The 24,367-nt window shown below is 47.8% G+C and overlaps 1 long non-coding RNA gene across 1 annotated transcript; it reads left to right on the top strand.

Annotated features, from left to right (window-relative positions):
- Positions 1-38: 38 nt before the first annotated feature.
- On the top strand, positions 39-5,917 carry LOC127906568 (uncharacterized). The gene is made up of 4 exons (XR_008061883.1): positions 39-752; positions 964-1,362; positions 4,538-4,579; positions 5,733-5,917. It is a non-coding gene; the product is annotated as an uncharacterized LOC127906568 (long non-coding RNA).
- Positions 5,918-24,367: the final 18,450 nt, after the last annotated feature.

The raw sequence follows: 24,367 nt of genomic DNA, 5'->3' as shown, positions 1-24,367 counted from the left end.
AATGTTAGGGAGCAGTTTATTGATGTCCTGATGCAGGTTTATAATGTTAGGGAGCAGCTTATTGATGTCCTGATACAGGTTTATAATGTTAGGGAGCAGGTTATTGATGTCCTGATGCAGGTTTATAATGTTAGGGAGCAGATTATTGATGTTCTGATACAGGTTTATAATGTTAGGGAGCAGATTATTGATGTCCTGATGCTGGTTTATAATGTTAGGGAGCAGATTATTGATGTCCTGATGCAGGTTTATAATGTTAGGGAGCAGTTTATTGATGTCCTGATGCAGATTATTGATGTCCTGATGCAGGTTTATTGATGTCCTGATGCAGGTTTATAATGTTAGGGAGCAGATTATTGATGTCCTGATGCTGGTTTATAATGTTAGGGAGCAGCTTATTGATGTCCTGATGCAGATTATTGATGTCCTGATGCAGGTTTATAATGTTAGGGAGCAGATTATTGATGTCCTGATGCTGGTTTATAATGTTAGGGAGCAGCTTATTGATGTCCTGATGCAGGTTTATAATGTTAGGGAGCAGATTATTGATGTCCTGATGCAGGTTTATAATGTTAGGGAGCAGATTATTGATGTCCTGATGCAGGTTTATTGATGTCCTGATGCTGGTTTATAATGTTAGGGAGCAGCTTATTGATGTCCTGATACAGGTTTATAATGTTAGGGAGCAGTTTATTGATGTCCTGATGCAGGTTTATAATGTTAGGGAGCAGTTTATTGATGTCCTGATACAGGTTTATAATGTTAGGGAGCAGTTTATTGATGTCCTGATGCTGGTTTATAATTGTTAGGGAGCAGGTTATTGATGTCCTGATGCAGGTTTATAATGTTAGGGAGCAGATTATTGATGTCCTGATGCAGGTTTATAATGTTAGGGAGCAGTTTATTGATGTCCTGATGCAGGTTTATAATGTTAGGGAGCAGTTTATTGATGTCCTGATGCAGGTTTATAATGTTAGGGAGCAGTTTATTGATGTCCTGATACAGGTTTATAATGTTAGGGAGCAGCTTATTGATGTCCTGATGCAGGTTTATAATGTTAGGGAGCAGCTTATTGATGTCCTGATGCAGGTTTATAATGTTAGGGAGCAGATTATTGATGTCCTGATGCTGGTTTATAATGTTAGGGAGCAGATTATTGATGTCCTGATGCAGGTTTATAATGTTAGGGAGCAGGTTATTGATGTCCTGATGCAGGTTTATAATGTTAGGGAGCAGATTATTGATGTCCTGATGCAGGTTTATAATGTTAGGGAGCAGATTATTGATGTCCTGATGCAGGTTTATAATGTTAGGGAGCAGGTTATTGATGTCCTGATGCAGGTTTATAATGTTAGGGAGCAGGTTATTGATGTCCTGATGCAGGTTTATAATGTTAGGGAGCAGATTATTGATGTCCTGATGCAGGTTTATAATGTTAGGGAGCAGATTATTGATGTCCTGATGCAGGTTTATAATGTTAGGGAGCAGGTTATTGATGTCCTGATGCAGGTTTATAATGTTAGGGAGCAGCTTATTGATGTCCTGATGCAGGTTTATAATGTTAGGGAGCAGATTATTGATGTCCTGATGCTGGTTTATAATGTTAGGGAGCAGGTTAACGATGTCCTGATGCAGGTTTATAATGTTAGGGAGCAGTTTATTGATGTCCTGATGCAGGTTTATAATGTTAGGGAGCAGATTATTGATGTCCTGATGCTGGTTTATAATGTTAGGGAGCAGGTTATCGATGTCCTGATGCAGGTTTATAATGTTAGGGAGCAGTTTATTGATGTCCTGATGCTGGTTTATAATGTTAGGGAGCAGGTTATTGATGTCCTGATGCAGGTTTATAATGTTAGGGAGCAGATTATTGATGTCCTGATGCAGGTTTATAATGTTAGGGAGCAGATTATTGATGTCCTGATGCAGGTTTATAATGTTAGGGAGCAGATTATTGATGTCCTGATGCTGGTTTATAATGTTAGGGAGCAGGTTAACGATGTCCTGATGCAGGTTTATAATGTTAGGGAGCAGTTTATTGATGTCCTGATGCAGGTTTATAATGTTAGGGAGCAGATTATTGATGTCCTGATGCTGGTTTATAATGTTAGGGAGCAGGTTATCGATGTCCTGATGCAGGTTTATAATGTTAGGGAGCAGTTTATTGATGTCCTGATGCTGGTTTATAATGTTAGGGAGCAGGTTATTGATGTCCTGATGCAGGTTTATAATGTTAGGGAGCAGGTTATTGATGTCCTGATGCAGATTATTGATGTCCTGATGCAGGTTATTGATGTCCTGATGCTGGTTTATAATGTTAGGGAGCAGATTATTGATGTCCTGATGCTGGTTTATAATGTTAGGGAGCAGATTATTGATGTCCTGATGCAGGTTTATAATGTTAGGGAGCAGCTTATTGATGTCCTGATGCTGGTTTATAATGTTAGGGAGCAGGTTATTGATGTCCTGATACAGGTTATTGATGTCCTGATGCAGATTATTGATGTCCTGATGCAGGTTTATAATGTCTGGGAGCAGGTTATTGATGTCCTGATGCAGGTTTATAATGTTAGGGAGCAGCTTATTGATGTCCTGATGCAGGTTTATAATGTTAGGGAGCAGATTATTGATGTCCTGATGCAGGTTATTGATGTCCTGATGCAGGTTTATAATGTTGGGGAGCAGATTATTGATGTCCTGATGCAGGTTTATAATGTTTGGGAGCAGATTATTGATGTCCTGATGCAGGTTTATAATGTTAGGGAGCAGGTTATTGATGTCCTGATGCTGGTTTATAATGTTAGGGAGCAGGTTATTGATGTCCTGATGCTGGTTTATAATGTTTGGGAGCAGGTTATTGATGTCCTGATGCAGGTTTATAATGTTAGGGAGCAGTTATTGATGTCCTGATGCAGGTTATTGATGTCCTGATGCAGGTTTATAATGTTAGGGAGCATCTTATTGATGTCCTGGTGCAGGTTTATAATGTTGGGGAGCATCTTATTGATGTCCTGATGCAGGTTTATAATGTTGGGGAGCAGATTATTGATGTCCTGATGCAGGTTTATAATGTTAAGGAGCAGCTTATTAAATATGTCCTGATGCTGGTTTATAATGTTAAGGAGCAGCTTATATATGTCCTGATGCTGGTTTATAATGTGTGATAGCAGATTATTGATGTCCTGATACAGGTTTATAATGTTAGGGAGCAGCTTATTGATGTCCTGATACAGGTTTATAATGTTAGCGAGCAGATTATTGATGTCCTGATGCAGGTTTATAATGTTAGGGAGCAGATTATTGATGTCCTGATGCTGGTTTATAATGTTAGGGAGCAGATTATTGATGTCCTGATGCAGGTTTATAATGTTAGGGAGCAGTTTATTGATGTCCTGATGCAGATTATTGATGTCCTGATGCAGGTTTATTGATGTCCTGATGCAGGTTTATAATGTTAGGGAGCAGATTATTGATGTCCTGATGCTGGTTTATAATGTTAGGGAGCAGCTTATTGATGTCCTGATGCAGATTATTGATGTCCTGATGCAGGTTTATAATGTTAGGGAGCAGATTATTGATGTCCTGATGCAGATTATTGATGTCCTGATGCTGGTTTATAATGTTAGGGAGCAGTTTATTGATGTCCTGATGCAGGTTTATAATGTTAGGGAGCAGATTATTGATGTCCTGATGCAGGTTTATAATGTTAGGGAGCAGATTATTGATGTCCTGATGCAGGTTTATTGATGTCCTGATGCTGGTTTATAATGTTAGGGAGCAGCTTATTGATGTCCTGATACAGGTTTATAATGTTAGGGAGCAGTTTATTGATGTCCTGATGCAGGTTTATAATGTTAGGGAGCAGGTTATTGATGTCCTGATGCAGGTTTATAATGTTAGGGAGCAGTTTATTGATGTCCTGATGCAGGTTTATAATGTTAGGGAGCAGGTTATTGATGTCCTGATGCAGGTTTATAATGTTAGGGAGCAGATTATTGATGTCCTGATGCAGGTTTATAATGTTAGGGAGCAGTTTATTGATGTCCTGATGCAGGTTTATAATGTTAGGGAGCAGTTTATTGATGTCCTGATGCAGGTTTATAATGTTAGGGAGCAGTTTATTGATGTCCTGATGCAGGTTTATAATGTTAGGGAGCAGATTATTGATGTCCTGATGCAGGTTTATAATGTTAGGGAACAGGTTAACGATGTCCTGATGCAGGTTTATAATGTTAGGGAGCAGTTTATTGATGTCCTGATGCAGGTTTATAATGTTAGGGAGCAGTTTATTGATGTCCTGATGCTGGTTTATAATGTTAGGGAGCAGCTTATTGATGTCCTGATGCAGGTTTATAATGTTAGGGAGCAGTTTATTGATGTCCTGATGCTGGTTTATAATGTTAGGGAGCAGGTTATTGATGTCCTGATGCAGGTTTATAATGTTAGGGAGCAGATTATTGATGTCCTGATGCAGGTTTATAATGTTAGGGAGCAGTTTATTGATGTCCTGATGCAGGTTTATAATGTTAGGGAGCAGTTTATTGATGTCCTGATACAGGTTTATAATGTTAGGGAGCAGGTTAACGTGTCCTGATGCTGGTTTATAATGTTAGGGAGCAGTTTATTGATGTCCTGATGCAGGTTTATAATGTTAGGGAGCAGATTATTGATGTCCTGATGCTGGTTTATAATGTTACGGAGCAGGTTAACGATGTCCTGATGCAGGTTTATAATGTTAGGGAGCAGATTATTGATGTCCTGATGCAGGTTTATAATGTTAGGGAGCAGATTATTGATGTCCTGATGCTGGTTTATAATGTTAGGGAGCAGATTATTGATGTCCTGATGCAGGTTATTGATGTCCTGATGCTGGTTTATAATGTTAGGGAGCAGATTATTGATGTCCTGATGCAGATTATTGATGTCCTGATGCAGGTTATTGATGTCCTGATGCTGGTTTATAATGTTAGGGAGCAGATTATTGATGTCCTGATGCTGATTTATAATGTTAGGGAGCAGATTATTGATGTCCTGATGCTGGTTTATAATGTTAGGGAGCAGATTATTGATGTCCTGATGCTGGTTTATAATGTTAGGGAGCAGGTTATTGATGTCCTGATACAGGTTATTGATGTCCTGATGCAGATTATTGATGTCCTGATGCAGGTTTATAATGTTAGGGAGCAGCTTATTGATGTCCTGATGCAGGTTTATAATGTTAGGGAGCAGGTTATTGATGTCCTGATGCAGGTTTATAATGTTGGGGAGCAGCTTATTGATGTCCTGATGCAGATTATTGATGTCCTGATGCAGGTTTATAATGTTTGGGAGCAGATTATTGATGTCCTGATGCAGGTTTATAATGTTAGGGAGCAGGTTATTGATGTCCTGATGCTGGTTTATAATGTTAGGGAGCAGGTTATTGATGTCCTGATGCTGGTTTATAATGTTTGGAGCAGGTTATTGATGTCCTGATACAGGTTTATAATGTTAGGGAGCAGCTTATTGATGTCCTGATGCAGGTTTATAATGTTAGGGAGCAGATTATTGATGTCCTGATGCAGGTTTATAATGTTAGGGAGCAGATTATTGATGTCCTGGTGCTGGTTTATAATGTTAGGGAGCAGATTATTGATGTCCTGATGCAGGTTTATAATGTTAGGGAGCAGATTATTGATGTCCTGATGCAGGTTTATAATGTTAGGGAGCAGATTATTGATGTCCTGATGCAGATTATTGATGTCCTGATGCAGGTTTATAATGTTAGGGAGCAGTTTATTGATGTCCTGATGCAGGTTTATAATGTTAGGGAGCAGCTTATTGATGTCCTGATGCTGGTTTATAATGTTAGGGAGCAGATTATTGATGTCCTGATGCAGGTTTATAATGTTAGGGAGCAGGTTATTGATGTCCTGATGCAGGTTTATAATGTTAGGGAGCAGCTTAGTGATGTCCTGATGCAGGTTTATAATGTCTGGGAGCAGTTTATTGATGTCCTGATGCTGGTTTATAATGTTAGGGAGCAGTTTATTGATGTCCTGATGCAGGTTTATAATGTTAGGGAGCAGATTATTGATGTCCTGATGCAGGTTTATAATGTTAGGGAGCAGATTATTGATGTCCTGATACAGGTTTATAATGTTAGGGAGCAGTTTATTGATGTCCTGATGCTGGTTTATAATGTTAGGGAGCAGCTTATTGATGTCCTGATGCAGGTTTATAATGTTAGGGAGCAGATTATTGATGTCCTGATGCAGGTTATTGATGTCCTGATGCAGGTTTATAATGTTAGGGAGCAGCTTATTGATGTCCTGATGCAGGTTTATAATGTTAGGGAGCAGATTATTGATGTCCTGATACAGGTTTATAATGTTAGGGAGCAGCTTATTGATGTCCTGATGCTGGTTTATAATGTTAGGGAGCAGTTTATTGATGTCCTGATACAGGTTTATAATGTTAGGGAGCAGTTTATTGATGTCCTGATGCAGGTTTATAATGTTAGGGAGCAGCTTATTGATGTCCTGATGCAGGTTTATAATGTTAGGAGCAGGTTATTGATGTCCTGATGCTGGTTTATAATGTTAGGAGCAGCTTATTGATGTCCTGATGCAGGTTTATAATGTTAGGGAGCAGTTTATTGATGTCCTGATGCTGGTTTATAATGTTAGGGAGCAGGTTATTGATGTCCTGATGCTGGTTTATAATGTTAGGGAGCAGGTTATTGATGTCCTGATGCTGGTTTATAATGTTAGGGAGCAGGTTATTGATGTCCTGATGCTGGTTTATAATGTTAGGGAGCAGCTTATTGATGTCCTGATGCAGGTTGATGTCCTGATACAGACAACAGCAGACTAGAGCAGACAGACAACAGCAGACTAGAGCAGACAGACAACAGCAGACTAGAGCAGACAGACAGAACAGACAGACAACAGCAGACAGAGCAGACAGACAACAGCAGACAGAGCAGACAGACAACAGCAGACAGAGCAGACAGACAACAGCAGACTAGAGCAGACTAGAGCAGACAGACAACAGCAGACTAGAGCAGACAGACAGAACTAGACAACAGCAGACAGACAGAACAACAGCAGACGCAGTCACAGCAGACAGACGCAGACACAGCATCAGACTAGAGCAGACAGACAACATCAGACTAGAGCAGACAGACAACAGCAGACTAGAGCAGACAGACAACAGCAGACTAGAGCAGACAGACAACAGCAGATTAGACAGATAGTGCAGACAGACAACAGCAGACAGACAACAGCAGATCAGACAGCAGCAGACAGACTAGCAGACAGACAACAGCAGACAGAGCAGACAGACAACAGCAGACTAGAGAAGACAGACAACAGCAGACTAGAGCAGACAGAGAAACAGACAGACAGCAGACAGACAGACAGCAGACTAGAGCAGACAGACAACAGCAGAAGACAGACAGACGACAGCAGACAGAGACAGACAGACAACAGCAGACAGAGCAGACAGACAACAGCAGACAGAGCAGACAGCAGACAGACAACAGCAGACAGACAGCAGACAGACAACAGCAGACAGACAGACAGACAGCAGACAGACAGACGCAGACTAGACAGCAGACAGACAGACAGCAGCAGACTAGAGCAGACAGACAACATCAGACTAGCAACAGACAGACTAACAGACAGACAGACAGACAACAGCAGACTAGAGACAGACAACAGAGACTAGAGCAGACGACAGACAACAGCAGACAGACTAGAGACAGACAGACAACAGCAGACTAGAGCAGACAGACAACAGCAGACAGACGCAGACAACAGCAGATTAGAGCAGACAGACAACAGCAGACTAGAGAAGACAGACAGACAACAGCAGACTAGAGCAGACAGACAACAGCAGACTAGAGCAGACAGACAACAGCAGACATAGACAGACAGAGACAGACAACAGCAGACTAGAGCAGACAGACAGACAGACAGCAGACAGACAGACTAGAGCAGCAGACAGCAGACAGACAGCAGACAGAGACAGACAACAGCAGACAGACAACAGCAGACTAGACAGCAGCAGACTAGAGCAGACAGACAACAGCAGACTAGAGCAGACAGACAGAGACAGACAGACAACAGCAGACTAGAGCAGACAGACAACAGCAGACTAGAGCAGACAGACAACAGCAGACTAGACAGACAACAGACAGACAGACAGACAACAGCAGACAGAGCAGACAGACAACAGCAGACTAGAGCAGACTAGAGCAGACAGACAGCAGACTAGAGCAGACAGAACAGACAGACAACAGCAGACTAGAGCAGACAGACAACATCAGACTAGACAGCAGACTAGAGCAGACAGACAACAGCAGACTAGAGCAGACAAGAGCAGACAGACAACAGCAGACTAGAGCAGACAGACAACAGCAGACTAGAGCAGACAGAGCAGACAGACAACAGCAGCAGACTAGTGCAGACAGACAACAGCAGACAGACAACAGCAGACTAGAGCAGACAGACAACAGCAGACTAGAGCAGACAGACAACAGCAGACTAGAGCAGACAGACAACAGCAGACAGACAACAGCAGACTAGAGCAGACAGACAACAGCAGACTAGAGCAGACAGACAACAGCAGACTAGAGCAGACAGACAACAGCAGACTAGAGCAGACAGACAACATCAGACTAGAGCAGACAGAGCAGACAGACAACAGCAGACAGACAACAGCAGACTAGAGCAGACTAGCCAGACAGACAACAGCAGACTAGAGCAGACAGACAGAACAGACAGACAACAGCAGACTAGAGCAGACAGACAACATCAGACTAGAGCAGACAGACAACATCAGACTAGAGCAGACTAGAGCAGACAGACAACAGCAGACTAGAGCAGACAGACAACAGCAGACTAGTGCAGACAGACAACAGCAGACAGACAACAGCAGACTAGAGCAGACAGAGCAGACAGACAACAGCAGACAGAGAAGACAGACAACAGCAGACTAGAGCAGACAGACAACAGCAGACTATAGCAGACAGACAACAGCAGACTAGAGCAGACAGACAACAGCAGACTAGAGCAGACAGAGAAGACAGACAACAGCAGACAGAGCAGACGACAACAGCAGACTAGAGCAGACAGACAACAGCAGACAGACAACAGCAGACAGACAACAGCAGACAGACAACAGCAGACAGACAACAGCAGACAGACAACAGCAGACAGACAACAGCAGACTAGAGCAGACAGACAACAGCAGACTAGAGCAGACAGACTAGAGCAGACAGACAACAGCAGACTAGAGCAGACAGACTAGAGCAGACAGACAACAGCAGACTAGAGCAGACAGACAACAGCAGACTAGAGCAGACAGACAACAGCAGACTAGAGCAGACAGACAACAGCAGACTAGAGCAGACAGACAACAGCAGACTAGAGCAGACAGACAACAGCAGACTAGAGCAGACAGACAACAGCAGACTAGAACAGACAGACAACAGCAGACAGAGCAGACAGACAACAGCAGACAGAGCAGACAGACAACAGCAGACTAGAGCAGACTAGAGCAGACAGACAACAGCAGACTAGAGCAGACAGACAGAACAGACAGACAACAGCAGACTAGAGCAGACAGACAACATCAGACTAGAGCAGACTAGAGCAGACAGACAACAGCAGACTAGAGCAGACAAGAGCAGACAGACAACAGCAGACTAGAGCAGACAGACAACAGCAGACTAGAGCAGACTAGAGCAGACAGACAACAGCAGACTAGAGCAGACAGACAACAGCAGACTAGTGCAGACAGACAACAGCAGACAGACAACAGCAGACTAGAGCAGACAGACAACAGCAGACTAGAGCAGACAGACAACAGCAGACTAGAGCAGACAGACAACAGCAGACTAGAGCAGACAGACAACATCAGACTAGAGCAGACAGAGCAGACAGACAACAGCAGACAGACAAAAGCAGACTAGAGCAGACAGACAACAGCAGACTAGAACAGACAGACAACAGCAGACTAGAGCAGACAGACAGCAGCAGACTAGAGCAGACAGACAGCAGCAGACTAGAGCAGACAGACAACAGCAGACTAGAGCAGACAGACAACAGCAGACTAGAGCAAACAGAACAGACAGACAACAGCAGACTAGAGCAGACAGACAACAGCAGACTAGAGCAGACTAGAGCAGACAGACAACAGCAGACAGACAACAGCAGACAGAACAGAGAGCTCAAATGAAGGTGAACATGAGTTTGCTTTTTGTGTCCCTATAAAAAGAAGGTGGAGTGTGTGTGTGTGTGTGTGTGTGTGTAGTGAATACTAAAGCAGCCTTAATGGGATAAATGAGAAGAGTGTATGAGAGATCAGAACAAATAACAACCTTGAGATAGAGACGGACAGATAGAGAGACAGAGATAGAGAGACAGAGAGAGAGAGAGAGAGAGAGAGAGAGAGAGAGAGAGAGACAGAGAGAGACAGAGAGAGACAGAGACAGAGAGAGACAGAGACAGACAGAGAGAGACAGAGAGAGACAGAGAGAGACAGAGAGAGAGAGACAGAGAGAGACAGAGAGAGAGAGACAGAGAGAGAGAGACAGAGAGAGAGAGACAGAGAGAGAGACAGAGAGAGAGAGACAGAGAGAGAGACAGAGAGAGAGAGAGAGAGGAGACAGAGACAGAGAGAACAGGATAGAGACGGAGAGAGAGAGAAGAGATACAGAGAGAACAGAATAGAAACAGAAAAACCTGACACTGCTGTTATTGTTAATGCTATTGTCCATTATGTTTTCCTTATTCTGACTGATGTTAATTTCTAATCCAACCCCACCCTTCAAATATACAGTATATATCCAATCCCTTATCAAATATACAGTGTCTATGGGGTCATATTGCACTTCATAAGGCGTCAACTGTAACGGAACTGTAACGGAACTGTAACGGAACTGTAACGGAACTGTTACGGAACTGTTACGAACTGTAACGGAACTGTAACGGAACTGTTACGGAACTGTAACGGAACTGTTACGGAACTGTAACGGAACTGTAGCGGAACTTTTTGACTTTTCGTCACGCCTCATGAATTCACAAAACGCACTAACAAAAAGGAGGTATTTAGACATGCTATGCTTGTTAAGAATTACTTCCTCAGGGCTATGTAGAGATAGATGACTACTATGTGGTCCTTCTGTAGCTCAGTTGGTAGAGCATGGCGCTTGTAACGCCAGGGTAGTGGGTTCGATCCCGGGACCACCCATACGTAGAATGTATGCACACATGACTAAGTCGCTTTGGATAAAAGCGTCTGCTAAATGGCATATATTATTATATTATAGACACAAATGGACTTTATCGAACAAACAAACATTTATTGTGGAACTGGGATTCCTGGGAGTGCATTCTGATGAAGATCATCAAAGGTAAGTGAATATTTACAATGGTATTTCTGCCTTCTGGTATCTGTATGGCTTGTTTTGTTGTCTGAGCGCTGTACTTATTGCATGGTGTGCTTTTTCCATCTAGTTTTTTTTTTTAAATCTGACACAGCGGTTGAGGAGAAGTGTATCTAAAGTTCCATGTATAATAGTTGTATCTTTTATCAATGTTTATTATGAGTATTTCTATAAATTGACGTGGCTCTCTGCAAAATCACCGGATGTTTTGGAACTACTGAACGTGACGCGCCAATGTAAACTGGGATTTTTGGATATAAATATGAACTTTATCGAACAAAACATATATGTATTGTGTAACGAAGTCCTATGGGTGTCAACTGATGAAGATCATCAAAGGTTTGTGATTAATTTTGTCTCTATTTCTGATTTTGTGACTCCTCTCTTTGGCTGGAAAAATGGCTGTGTTTTTCTGTGACTTGGCTCTGACCAATCGTTGCTTTCGTCTTTTAGCCTTTTGAAATCGGACACTGTGGCAGGATACAACAACATGTTTGAGGAATTTTAATTATGAGGTTTCTGTTGTTTGAAATCACTGGCTGTTGATGAGGTGGAACGCTACCGCCCCGAACGATCCCAGAGAAGTTTACAAATGAAAATGTGTGCATACACTCCATGACCAACACTATGTGGACACCTGCTCATTTAACATCTCATTCCAAAATCATGGCCATTAATATGGAGTTGGTCCCCCTCCACTCTTCTGGGAAGGCTTTCCACTAGATGTAGGAACATTGCTGCTATAACAGCCTCCACTCTTCTGGGGAAGGCTTTCCACTAGATGTTGGAACATTGCTGCTATAACAGCCTCCACTCTTCTGGGAAGGCTTTCCACTAGATGTTGGAACATTGCTGCTATAACAGCCTGCACTCTTCTGGGAAGGCTTTCCAATAGATGTTGGAACATTGCTGCTATAACAGCCTCCACTCTTCTGGGAAGGCTTTCCACTAGATGTAGGAACATTGCTGCTATAACAGCCTCCACTCTTCTGGGAAGGCTTTCCCTAGATGTTGGAACATTGCTGCTATAACAGCCTCCACTCTTCTGGGAAGGCTTTCCACTAGATGTTGGAACATTGCTGCTATAACAGCCTCCACTCTTCTGGGAAGGCTTTCCACTGGATGTTGGAACATTGCTGCTATAACAGCCTCCACTCTTCTGGGAAGGCTTTCCACTAGATGTTGGAACATTGCTGCTATAATAGCCTCCACTCTTCTGGGAAGGCTTTCCACTAGATGAAGGAACATTGCTGCTATAACAGCCTCCACTCTTCTGGGAAGGCTTTCCCTGGATGTAGGAACATTGCTGCTATAACAGCCTCCACTCTTCTGGGAAGGCTTTCCACTAGATGTTGGAACATTGCTGCTATAACAGCCTCCACTCTTCTGGGAAGGCTTTCCACTAGATGTTGGAACATTGCTGCTATAACAGCCTCCACTCTTCTGGGAAGGCTTTCCACTAGATGTAGGAACATTGTTGCTATAACAGCCTCCACTCTTCTGGGAAGGCTTTCCACTAGATGTTGGAACATTGCTGCTATAACAGCCTCCACTCTTCTGGGAAGGCTTTCCACTAGATGTTGGAACATTGCTGCTATAACAGCCTCCACTCTTCTGGGAAGGCTTTCCACTAGATGTTGGAACATTGCTGCTATAACAGCCTCCACTCTTCTGGGAAGGCTTTCCACTAGATGTTGAAACATTGCTGCTATAACAGCCTCCACTCTTCTGGAAAGGCTTTCCACTAGTTGTAGGAACATTGCTGCTATAACAGCCTCCACTCTTCTGGGAAGGCTTTCCACTAGATGTTGGAACATTGCTGCTATAACAGCCTCCACTCTTCTGGGAAGGCTTTCCACTAGATGTTGGAACATTGCTGCTATAACAGCCTCCACTCTTCTGGGAAGGCTTTCCCTAGATGTAGGAACATTGCTGCTATAACAGCCTCCACTCTTCTGGGAAGGCTTTCCACTAGATGTTGGAACATTGCTATTACAGCCTCCACTCTTCTGGGAAGGCTTTCCACTAGATGTAGGAACATTGCTGCTATAACAGCCTCCACTCTTCTGGGAAGGCTTTCCCCTAGATGTAGGAACATTGCTGCTATAACAGCCTCCACTCTTCTGGGAAGGCTTTCCACTAGATGTTGGAACATTGCTGCTATAACAGCCTCCACTCTTCTGGGAAGGCTTTCCCCTAGATGTAGGAACATTGCTGCTATAACAGCCTCCACTCTTCTGGGAAGGCTTTCCACTAGATGTTGGAACATTGCTGCTATAACAGCCTCCACTCTTCTGGGAAGGCTTTCCACTAGATGTAGGAACATTGCTGCTATAACAGCCTCCACTCTTCTGGGAAGGCTTTCCACTAGATGTTGGAACATTGCTGCTATAACAGCCTCCACTCTTCTGGGAAGGCTTTCCACTAGATGTTGGAACATTGCTGCTATAACAGCCTCCACTCTTCTGGGAAGGCTTTCCACTAGATGTAGGAACATTGCTGCTATAACAGCCTCCACTCTTCTGGGAAGGCTTTTCCACTAGATGTTGGAACATTGCTGCTATAACAGCCTCCACTCTTCTGGGAAGGCTTTCCACTAGATGTAGGAACATTGCTGCTATAACAGCCTCCACTCTTCTGGGAAGGCTTTCCACTAGATGTAGGAACATTGCTGCTATAACAGCTTCCACTCTTCTGGGAAGGCTTTCCACTAGATGGGAACATTGCTGCTATAACAGCCTCCACTCTTCTGGGAAGGCTTTCCACTAGATGTTGGAACATTGCTGCTATAACAGCCTCCACTCTTCTGGAAGGCTTTCCACTAGATGTAGGAACATTGCTGCTATAACAGCCTCCAGTCTTCTGGGAAGGCTTTCCACTAGATGTAGGAACATTGCTGCTATAACAGCCTCCACTCTTCTGGGAAGGCTTTCCACGAGATGTTGGAACATTGCTGCTATAACAGCCTCCACTCTTCTGGGAAGGCTTTCCACTAGATGTTGGAACATTGCTGCTATAACAGCCTCCACTCTTCTGGGAAGGCTTTCCACTAGATGTTGGAACATTGCTGCTATAACAGCCCACTCTTCTGGGAAGGCTTTCCACTAGATGTAGGAACATTGCTGCTATAACAGCCTCCACTCTTCTGGGAAGGCTTTCCACTAGATGGGAACATTGCTGCTATAACAGCCTCCACTCTGGGAAGGCTTTCCACTAGATGTAGGAACATTGCTGCTATAACAGCCTCCACTCTTCTGGGAAGGCTTTCCACTAGATGTAGGAACATTGCTGCTCTAACAGCCTCCACTCTTCTGGGAAGGCTTTCCACTAGATGTAGGAACATTGCTGCTATAACAGCCTCCACTCTTCTGGGAAGACTTTCCACTAGATGTAGGAACATTGCTGCTATAACAGCCTCCACTCTTCTGGGAAGGCTTTCCACTAGATGCAGGAACATTGCTGCTATAACAGCCTCCACTCTTCTGGGAAGACTTTCCACTAGATGTAGGAACATTGTTGCTATAACAGCCTCCACTCTTCTGGGAAGGCTTTCCACTAGATGTAGGAACATTGTTGCTATAACAGCCTCCACTCTTCTGGGAAGGCTTTCCACTAGATGTTGGAACATTGCTGCTATAACAGCCTCCACTCTTCTGGGAAGGCTTTCCACTAGATGCTGGAACATTGCTGCTATAACAGCCTCCATTCTTCTGGGAAGGCTTTCCACTAGATGTAGGAACATTGCTGCTATAACAGCCTCCACTCTTCTGGGAAGGCTTTCCACTAGATGTAGGAACATTGCTGCTATAACAGCCTCCACTCTTCTGGGAAGGCTTTCCACTAGATGTTGGGAACATTGCTGCTATAACAGCCTCTCCACTCTTCTGGGAAGGCTTTCCACTAGATGTTGGAACATTGCTACTATAACAGCCTCCACTCTTCTGGGAAGGCTTTCCACTAGATGTTGGAACATTGCTGCTATAACAGCCTCCACTCTTCTGGGAAGGCTTTCCACTAGATGTTGGAACATTGCTGCTAACAGCCTCCACTCTTCTGGGAAGGCTTTCCACTAGATGTTGGAACATTGTTGCTATAACAGCCTCCACTCTTCTGGGAAGGCTTTCCACTAGATGTTGGAACATTGCTGCTATAACAGCCTCCACTCTTCTGGGAAGGCTTTCCACTAGATGTAGGAACATTGCTGCCATAACAGCCTCCACTCTTCTGGGAAGGCTTTCCACTAGATGTAGGAACATTGTTGCTATAACAGCCTCCACTCTGGGAAGGCTTTCCACTAGATGTAGGAACATTGCTGCTATAACAGCCTCCACTCTTCTGGGAAGGCTTTCCACTAGATGTTGGAACATTGCTGCTATAACAGCCTCCACTCTTCTGGGAAGGCTTTCCACTAGATGTAGGAACATTGCTGCTATAACAGCCTCCACTCTTCTGGGAAGGCTTTCCACTAGATGTAGGAACATTGCTGCTATAACAGCCTCCACTCTTCTGGGAAGGCTTTTACACTAGATGTAGGAACATTGCTGCTATAACAGCCTCCACTCTTCTGGGAAGGCTTTCCACTAGATGTTGAACATTGCTGCTATAACAGCCTCCACTCTTCTGGGAAGGCTTTCCACTAGATGTTGGAACATTGCTACTACAACAGCCTCCACTCTTCTGGGAAGGCTTTCCACTAGATGTTGGAACATTGCTGCTATAACAGCCTCCACTCTTCTGGGAAGGTTTTCCACTAGATGTAGGAACATTGCTGCTATAACAGCCTCCACTCTTCTGGGAAGGCTTTCCACTAGATGTTGGAACATTGCTGCTATAACAGCCTCCACTCTTCTGGGAAGGCTTTCCACTAGAAGTTGGAACATTGCTGCAATAACAGCCTCCACTCTTCTGGGAAGGCTTTCCACTAGATGTTGAACATTGCTGCTATAACAGCCTCCACTCTTCTGGGAAGGCTTTCCACTAGATGTAGGAACATTGCTGCTATAACAGCCTCCACTCTTCTGGGAAGGCTTTCCACTAGATGTTGGAACATTGCTGCTATAACAGCCTCCACTCTTCTGGGAAGGCTTTCCCTAGATGTTGGAACATTGCTGCTATAACAGCCTCCACTCTTCTGGGAAGGCTTTCCACTAGATGTTGGAACATTGCTGCTATAACAGCCTCCACTCTTCTGGGAAGGCTTTCCACTAGATGTAGGAACATTGCTGCTATAACAGCCTCCACTCTTCTGGGAAGGCTTTCCACTAGATGTTGGAACATAGCTGCTATAACAGCCTCCACTCTTCTGGGAAGGCTTTCCACTAGATGTTGAACATTGCTGCTATAACAGCCTCCACTCTTCTGGGAAGGCTTTCCACTAGATGTTGGAACATTGCTGCTATAACAGCCTCCACTCTTCTGGGAAGGCTTTCCACTAGATGTTGGAACATTGCTGCTATAACAGCCTCCACTCTTCTGGGAAGGCTTTCCACTAGATGTTGGAACATTGCTGCTATAACAGCCTCCACTCTTCTGGGAAGGCTTTCCACTAGATGTAGGAACATTGCTGCTATAACAGCCTCCACTCTTCTGGGAAGGCTTTCCAGATGTTGGAACATTGTTGCTATAACAGCCTCCACTCTTCTGGGAAGGTTTTCCACTAGATGGTAACATTGTTGCTATAACAAATTCTCCACTCTTCTGGGAAGGCTTTCCACTAGATGTTGGAACATTGCTGCTATAACAGCCTCCACTCTTCTGGGAAGGCTTTCCACTAGATGTTGGAACATTGCTGCTATAACAGCCTCCACTCTTCTGGGAAGGCTTTCCACTAGATGTTGGAACATTGCTGCTATAACAGCCTCCACTCTTCTGGGAAGGCTTTCCACTAGATGTTGGAACATTGCTGCTATAACAGCCTCCACTCTCACAAGATTTCCCACCATCATGTCAAGGTGAAATGATGCATTTAGAAATTTTGACAAATGAATAAAAAATGAAAATTGACATGTCTTGAGTCAGTAAGCATTCAACCTCTTTGCATAAGTATGTTCAGGACTAAAACTGTCCTGAACAAGTCAGATTGATGCACTACTATTCTGTCTCCCTCCCTCCGTTAACTCCCATGTTTTCTCGTGATCAATCTGTTTATGTTCTTCCTGTTCTGTTTAGTTAAGCTCCCATTGGTTGAAAGGTCAGAGAGGGAGAGAGAAAAGAGGGATGACATGACATTTGGAAATGAGGAAAGGAGGAAGGAGGGATGTGAAAAGCAAAACAAGACTTCTGTTGGTCTGACAACCTTTAGGTTATCACTGGAGAGAGGAGAGACCCGGTGAGGGGAGGGAGAGACCCGATGGAGAGAGGGAGAGGGATGGAGAGAGGGAGAGACCCGATGGAGAGAGGGAGAGGGATGGAGAGGGGAGAGGGATGGAGAGAGGGAGAGGATGGAGAGAGGAGAGACCCGATGGAGAGAGGGAGAGGGAGAGACCTGGATGGAGAGAGAGGGAGAGGGATGGAGAGAGGGAGAGACCCGATGGAGAGAGGAGAGGGATGGAGAGAGGAGAGGATGGAGAGAGGGAGGGAGGAGAGAGGAGGAGCTCGATGGAGAGAGGGAGAGGGAGGGCCCGTGGAGAGAGGGAGAGACCCGATGAGAGAGGAGAGACCCGATGGAGAGAGGGGAGAGACCCGATGGAGAGAGGGAGAGACCCGATGGAGAGAGGGAGAGACCCGATGGAGAGAGGGAGAGGGAGAGACCCGATGGAGAGAGGGAGAGACCCGATGGAGAGAGGGAGAGGGATGGAGAGAGGGAGAGACCCGATGGAGAGATGGAGAGAGGGAGAGAGGGGAGAGAGGGAGAGAGGGGGAGAGAGAGGGAGAGAGGGGAGAGAGGGGAGAGAGAGGGAGAGAGAGGGAGAGATGGAGAGAGGGGAGAGAAATGGAGAGAGATGGAGAGATGGAGAGAGAGAGAGAGATGGATGGAGAGATGGAGAGAGATGGAGAGAGATGGAGAGAGAGATGGAGAGAGATGGAGAGAGAGATGGAGAGACCCGGTGGAGAGAGAGAGACCCGGTGGAGAGAGGGAGAGACCCGGTGAGGGAGAGGGAGAGACCCGGTGAGGGGAGAGGGAGAGACCCGGTGAGGGGAGAGGGAGAGACCCGGTGAGGGGAGAGGGAAAGGCCCGGTGAGGAGAGAGGGAGAGACCCGGTGAGGGGAGAGGGAGAGACCCGGTGAGGGAGAGGGGAGACCCGGTGAGGGGAGAGGGAGAGACCCGGTGAGGAGAGAGGGAGAGACCCGGTGAGGAGAGAGGGAGAGACCCGGTGAGGGGAGAGGGAGAGACCCGGTGAGGGAGAGGGAGAGACCCGGTGAGGAGAGAGGGAGAGACCCGGTGAGGGGAGAGGGAAAGCGGGGATGTGGAAAGTAAAAATAAAAAGTTCTCAGCTTACCTCATGCTCTCCAAGACAGGCCCTGTACAGAGAGGACAATATGAGTTCAGTCTTTATCTCCCCCAGCTGCCTGCAGTGACGCACTCTAGGACCACATCAGCATGACCACATGTCACGACACTGGCCGTGTGAGGTGTGTGGGGGGTAACCGCTGGTCGTGTGAGGTGTGTGTGGGGGTGGCGGCTGGCCGTGGGAGGGGGGTGATAACCGCTGGCCGTGGGAGGGGGCAACCGCTGGCCGTGGGAGGTGATAACCGCTGGCCGTGGGAGGGGGTAACCGCTGGCCGTGGGAGGTGATAACCGCTGGCCGTGGGAGGGGGGGGTAACCGCTGGCCGTGGGAGGGGTGGTAACCGCTGGCCGTGGAGGGGGGTAACCGCTGGCCGTGGAGGTGATAACCGCTGGCCGTGGGAGGGGGGTGACAACCGCTGGCCGTGGGAGGGGGGTGACAACCGCTGGCCGTGGGAGGGGTGATAACCGCTGGCCGTGGGAGGGGGTGATAACCGCTGGCCGTGGGAGGGGGTGATAACCGCTGGCCGTGGGGGTGATAACCGCTGGCCGTGGGAGGGGGGTGACAACCGCTGGCCGTGGGAGGGGGTGACAACCGCTGGCCGTGGGAGGGGTGATAACCACTGGCCGTGGGAGGGGGGTGATAACCGCTGGCCGTGGGGAGGGGGGTGATAACCGCTGGCCGTGGGAGGGGGTGACAACCGCTGGCCGTGGGAGGGGTGATAACCGCTGGCCGTGGGAGGGGGGTGATAACCGCTGGCCGTGGGAGGGGGGGTGATAACCGCTGGCCGTGGGAGGGGGGGTGATAACCGCTGGCCGTGGGAGGGGGGGATAACCGCTGGCCGTGGGAGGGGGTGATAACCGCTGGCCGTGGGAGGGGGGTGATAACTGCTGGCCGTGGGAGGGGGTGATGACCGCTGGCCGTGGGAGAGGGGGTGTGATAACATAACCGCTGGCCGTGGGAGGGGGTGATGACCGCTGGCCGTGGGAGGGGGTGGTAACCGCTGGCCGTGGGAGGGGTGATGACCGCTGGCCGTGGGAGGGGGGTGATAACCGCTGGCCGTGGGGAGGATAACCGCTGGCCGTGGGAGGGGGGTGATAACCGCTGGCCGTGGGAGGGTGGTAACCGCTGGCCGTGGGAGGTGGGGGTGATAACCGCTGGCCGTGGGAGGGGGGTGATAACCGCTGGCCGTGGGAGGTGGGGGTGATAACCGCTGGCCGTGGGAGGGGGGGTAACCGCTGGCCGTGGGAGGGGTGGGGGGTGATAACCGCTGGCCGTGGGAGGGGGTAACCGCTGGCCGTGGGGTGGGGGGGTAACCGCTGGCCGTGGGAGGGGGTGATAACCGCTGGCCGTGGGAGGGTGGTAACCGCTGGCCGTGGGAGGGGGTGGTAACCGCTGGCCGTGGGAGGGGGGGTAACCGCTGGCCGTGGGAGGGGGGTAACCGCTGGCCGTGGGAGGGGGTGATAACCGCTGGCCGTGGGAGGGGGTGATAACCGCTGGCCGTGGGAGGGGGGTGATAACCGCTGGCCGTGGGAGGGGGTGATAACCGCTGGCCGTGGGAGGGGGTAACCGCTGGCCGTGGGAGGGGTGGGGGGTGATAACCGCTGGCCGTGGGAGGGGGTAACCGCTGGCCGTGGGAGGGGTGGGGGGGGTAACCGCTGGCCGTGGGAGGGGGGGTGATAACCGCTGGCCGTGGGAGGGGTGGTAACCGCTGGCCGTGGGAGGGGGTGGTAACCGCTGGCCGTGGGAGGGGGTAACCGCTGGCCGTGGGAGGGGGGGGTGATAACCGCTGGCCGTGGGAGGGGGTGATAACCGCTGGCCGTGGGAGGGGGGTGATAACCGCTGGCCGTGGGAGGGGGTAATAACCGCTGGCCGTGGGAGGGGGGGTAACCGCTGGCCGTGGGAGGGGGTAACCGCTGGCCGTGGGAGGGGGTGGTAACCGCTGGCCGTGGGAGGGGGGTAACCGCTGGCCGTGGGAGGGGGGTGATAACCGCTGGCCGTGGGAGGGGGGTGATAACCGCTGGCCGTGGGAGGGGGATAACCGCTGGCCGTGGGGGGTAACCGCTGGCCGTGGGAGGGGGTGGTAACCGCTGGCCGTGGGAGGGGGTGGTAACCGCTGGCCGTGGGAGGGGTGATAACCGCTGGCCGTGGGAGGGGTGGTAACCGCTGGCCGTGGGAGGGGGGTAACCGCTGGCCGTGGGAGGGGGGTGGTAACCGCTGGCCGTGGGAGGTGATAACCGCTGGCCGTGGGGAGGTGATAACCGCTGGCCGTGGGGGTGATAACCGCTGGCCGTGGGGGTGATAACCGCTGGCCGTGGGAGGGGGTGATAACCGCTGGCCGTGGGAGGGGGGTGATAACCGCTGGCCGTGGGGGGTGATAACCGCTGGCCGTGGGGGTGATAACCGCTGGCCGTGGGGGTGATAACCGCTGGCCGTGGGGTGATAACCGCTGGCCGTGGGAGGGGGTGATAACCGCTGGCCGTGGGAGGGGGGTGATAACCGCTGGCCGTGGGAGGGGTGATAACCGCTGGCCGTGGGAGGGGGTGATAACCGCTGGCCGTGGGAGGGGGGTGATAACCGCTGGCCGTGGGGGTGATAACCGCTGGCCGTGGGGGGTGATAACCGCTGGCCGTGGGAGGTGATAACCGCTGGCCGTGGGGGTTATCTAACTACTACTGCAGCGGTCTGGACACCCCATGGTACAGCTCTGTTACTGTGTGTGTGTGTGTGTGTGTGTGTGTGTGTGTGTGTGTGTGTGTGTGTGTGTGTGTGTGTGTGTGTGTGTGTGTGTGTGTGTGTTTGTTTTACTGTGTGTGTGCGTGTGTGCGTGTTACTGTGTGTGTGTGCGTGTGTGCGTGTTACTGTGTGTGTGCGTGTGTGTGTGTAACATACGTGGGTATAGGGACCAGGCAGGGGCGGGCAGGGGAGAGCCTTACGGACAAACGCAGGTTCTGACGACTGCTCCCACGGGCCTGCTAGGACCTGCAAAACAAGCAATCTGAGACAGGAAGTATCCCAGCATACATGGAGGAGTCCAGGATAAACATCCTGAATCAGCTGTTCTGATTGGTCCTGACATAACTAATGATATAATCATTATGTAAACCACAACACTGAGGCTGTTCCCCAACTACTAACCCAGTCCCTATACTAACCCAGTCCCTATACTAACCCAGTCCCTATACTAACCTATACTAACCCAGTCCCTATACTAACCCAGTCCCTATACTAACCTATACTAACCCAGTCCCTATACTAACCCAGTCCCTATACTAACCCAGTCCCTATACTAACCCGGTCCCTATACTAACCCAGTCCCTATACTAACCCAGTCCCTATACTAACCTATACTAACCTAGTCCCTATACTAACCCAGTCCCTATACTAACCTATACTAACCCAGTCCCTATACTAACCCAGTCCCTATACTAACCTAAACTAACCCAGTCCTATACTAACCCAGTCCCTATACTAACCCAGTCCCTATACTAACCTATACTAACCCAGTCCCTATACTAACCCAGTCCCTATACTAACCTATACTAACCCAGTCCCTATACTAACCTATACTAACCCAGTCCCTATACTAACCCAGTCCCTATACTAACCCAGTCCCTATACTAACAGTCCCTATACTAACCTATACTAACCCAGTCCCTATACTAACCCAGTCCCTATACTAACCCAGTCCTATACTAACCCAGTCCTATACTAACCCAGTCCCTATACTAACCTATACTAACCCAGTCCCTATACTAACCCAGTCCCTATACTAACCCAGTCCTATACTAACCCAGTCCCTATACTAACCCAGTCCCTATACTAACCTATACTAACCCAGTCCCTATACTAACCCGGTCCCTATACTAACCCAGTCCCTATACTAACCTATACTAACCCAGTCCCTATACTAACCTATACTAACCCAGTCCCTATACTAACCCAGTCCCTATACTAACCCAGTCCCTATACTAACCCAGTCCCTATACTAACCTATACTAACCCAGTCCCTATACTAACCTATACTAACCCAGTCCCTATACTAACCCAGTCCCTATACTAACCTATACTAACCCAGTCCCTATACTAACCCAGTCCCTATACTAACCTATACTAACCCAGTCCCTATACTAACCCAGTCCCTATACTAACCCAGTCCCTATACTAACCCAGTCCCTATACTAACCCAGTCCCTATACTAACCCAGTCCCTATACTAACCTATACTAACCCAGTCCCTATACTAACCCGGTCCCTATACTAACCCGGTCCCTATACTAACCCAGTCCCTATACTAACCCAGTCCCTATACTAACCCAGTCCCTATACTAACCTATACTAACCCAGTCCCTATACTAACCCGGTCCCTATACTAACCCAGTCCCTATACTAACCCAGTCCCTATACTAACCCGGTCCCTATACTAACCCGGTCCCTATACTAACCCGGTCCCTATACTAACCCAGTCCCTATACTAACCCAGTCCCTATACTAACCCAGTCCCTATACTAACCCAGTCCCTATACTAACCCAGTCCCTATACTAACCCAGTCCCTATACTAACCCAGTCCCTATACTAACCCAGTCCCTATACTAACCCGGTCCCTATACTAACCCAGTCCCTATACTAACCTCCCTATACTAACCCAGTCCCTATACTAACCCGGTCCCTATACTAACCTATACTAACCCAGTCCTATACTAACCCAGTCCCTATACTCCTAACCCGGTCCCTATACTAACCCAGTCCCTATACTAACCCAGTCCCTATACTAACCTATACTAACCCAGTCCTATACTAACCCAGTCCCTATACTAACCCAGTCCCTATACTAACCCGGTCCCTATACTAACCCAGTCCCTATACTAACCCAGTCCCTATACTAACCCAGTCCCTATACTAACCCGGTCCCTATACTAACCCAGTCCCTATACTAACCTATACTAACCCAGTCCCTATACTAACCCGGTCCCTATACTAACCGGTCCCTATACTAACCCAGTCCCTATACTAACCCAGTCCCTATACTAACCCAGTCCCTATACTAGCTTGGTCCCTATACTAACCCAGTCCCTATACTAACCCAGTCCCTATACTAACCCAGTCCCTATACTAACCCGGTCCCTATACTAACCCAGTCCCTATACTAACCCAGTCCCTATACTAACCCAGTCCCTATACTAACCCAGTCCCTATACTAACCCGGTCCCTATACTAACCCGGTCCCTATACTAACCCGGTCCCTATACTAACCCAGTCCCTATACTAACCCGGTCCCTATACTAACCCGGTCCCTATACTAACCCGGTCCCTATACTAACCCGGTCCCTATACTAACCCGGTCCCTATACTAACCCGGTCCCTATACTAACCCGGTCCCTATACTAACCCGGTCCCTATACTAACCCGGTCCCTATACTAACCCGGTCCCTATACTAACCCAGTCCCTATACTAACCCGGTCCCTATACTAACCCGGTCCCTATAC

This window comes from Oncorhynchus keta, chromosome 13, assembly GCF_023373465.1.
Source record: "Oncorhynchus keta strain PuntledgeMale-10-30-2019 chromosome 13, Oket_V2, whole genome shotgun sequence".
NCBI classification, from domain to species: domain Eukaryota; kingdom Metazoa; phylum Chordata; class Actinopteri; order Salmoniformes; family Salmonidae; genus Oncorhynchus; species Oncorhynchus keta.
Note: the sequence above shows the minus strand (reverse complement) of the source record. Positions and strands in the feature narration are given on the sequence as shown.